We start from the raw sequence: 2,243 nt of genomic DNA on the forward strand, positions 1-2,243 counted from the left end.
TTTAGTTTTAAAGATAGATTTTAAATTAATTAGGATTAGATATAAATAGGGGGATACCACCTCAACATTATTCCATTCAGAGACTTCCAATTCTATACAAATTTACATTCCATATTCCAGAGTTTTTCTCTCTGAACCATGAGCAACTAATCCTCCATTGTTAAGGTTAGGAGCTCTGTCTATTTGTATGGATTGATTTTGCTTTATCTATTTTAATTCATGTATGGATTTATAATTTAAGAATTGTTTTCGCTCTTTATCTTATGAATTTGGGTGGAACGGAAGTATGACCCTCTTTCTATTTGAGTTCTTGTATAACTTGGAAAAGCTCTTTACTTGAACAACAGCTTGAAAACATATTCTCCTAAATTTTAATTATCTGGATTTAACAGGATACGTGACATATAATCCTTTTATTTTTGGGTAATTAGAGTTTTTGTGGCATATAAACTGGAATTTGATCATGTAGCTTCTAATTGGAATTAATTGACCAAGGAATTGGCAGTTAATGAATTTTAGAGGAGACTAGAAAGGTTTAAGGAATTAGGGTCTAGTCACATATAGTTTGCCATAAATTAAATCCTACATAATTAAAATAGTTAGTAAGAAAAGTAAATCCAGAAAAATAGATAACTCTGAAGCCTTAACTGCTTTCTCAATATTTTATTCCCAACTTATTTATCTGCCTATCTTTAATATTCTAAATTTACTGTTAATGCTTTTAAACTTCCAAACACTATTTTCTGTTTGTCTAACTAAGCCTATCAAACACTATTGTTGCTTAATCCATCAATCCTCGTGGGATCGACCCTTACTCACGTAAGGTATTACTTGGTACGACCCGGTGCACTTGACGGTTAGTCTGTGGTAATAAATTAATGCACCATGTTTTTGGCGCCGTTGCCGGGGATTGACTGTGATTAACAACTATTAGTTGTTTGATTGCTTAGATTAGATAATTTTTACTTTAATTAGATTTTTATTTTTTTATCTCACTTTCGTTTTGTTTATTTCATTATTTTGTTTTATTTTATTAGTTTTATTTAATCCATTATTTTATTTCTTTTCAAACCTTCTGTCGTTCTTTTTTTTTATTTACTTTATTTTATTTTCGTTTTCTTTCTTTATATATTCATTTTTTAATTTTTTTATTAGTGTTATTTAAATTTTAGTTTTGATTCTTGAATTTTTGCTCAATTATTTTTTATTTTCTGAAATTAAGTTTGGTGTCGCCTAGTAATTTTATTTTAATTTATCTATTTATATTTTTTTATAAAAAAAACTATTTCGAAGGTTTTAAATTGTTTTTTATTTAGTTGCTTTATTTTATCTCTTTACACAGGTTACCTCACTCGGAATTTTCTGCACTCTGACGTAGAGAGTTCCATCTTTTATTGTCTTCTGTTTGTTTATGCGCAAGAACAGAGACAAGGAACATCTCTTAGACTTTGATCATGAACCTGAAAGAACTTTCAGGCGGCGCTTGCAACAAGCAAGACTTTACAAGGCTGCAGAATCCACTATGGATCATAATAATGTTGTTAATGCCAATGTGGCAAATTCGAATGGGAATGATCAACAAAGGAGAGTGCTTGGCTCTTACTCTGCTTCTACTGCAGACCTCTATGGAAAAAGCATTGTGGTACCTCCTATAGCTGCGAATAACTTTGAGTTGAAGCCACAACTGGTCACCCTGGTGCAACAAAACTGCCAGTATCATGGTCTTCCCGACGAAGACCCAAATCAATTTATCTCTAATTTTCTGCAGATTTGTGATACTGTGAAGACAAACGGAGGGAACCCAGAGGTGTACAAACTCATGCTCTTCCCGTTTGCTCTGAGGGATGGAGCAAAGCTATGGCTAGATTCCCGACCCAAGGAGAGTTTGGATACTTGGGACAAGGTTGTTACTAAGTTTCTTACTAAATTTTTCCCACCAAAGAAGCTGACTAAGCTTAGGGTGGAGGTTCAGACCTTCAGGCAGAAGGATGTTGAAACTCTTTATGAAGCTTGGGAGAGGTACAAGCTACTGACTAGGCAATACCCTCCGGACATGTTCTCCAAATGGACCCAACTAGATATCTTTTATGAAGGCTTGGGTGAAATGTTCAATATGTGCTTAGATAATTCTGCAGGTGGTTCATTGCACAAGAAGAAGACACCAGAGGAGACTATTGAGCTTATTGAATTGGTTGCTAGCAACCAATATTTATACTCATCTAACAGGAATCCTGTGAACTCTG

Source organism: Arachis hypogaea, chromosome 15 (assembly GCF_003086295.3).
Source record: "Arachis hypogaea cultivar Tifrunner chromosome 15, arahy.Tifrunner.gnm2.J5K5, whole genome shotgun sequence".
Lineage (NCBI taxonomy): Eukaryota > Viridiplantae > Streptophyta > Magnoliopsida > Fabales > Fabaceae > Arachis > Arachis hypogaea.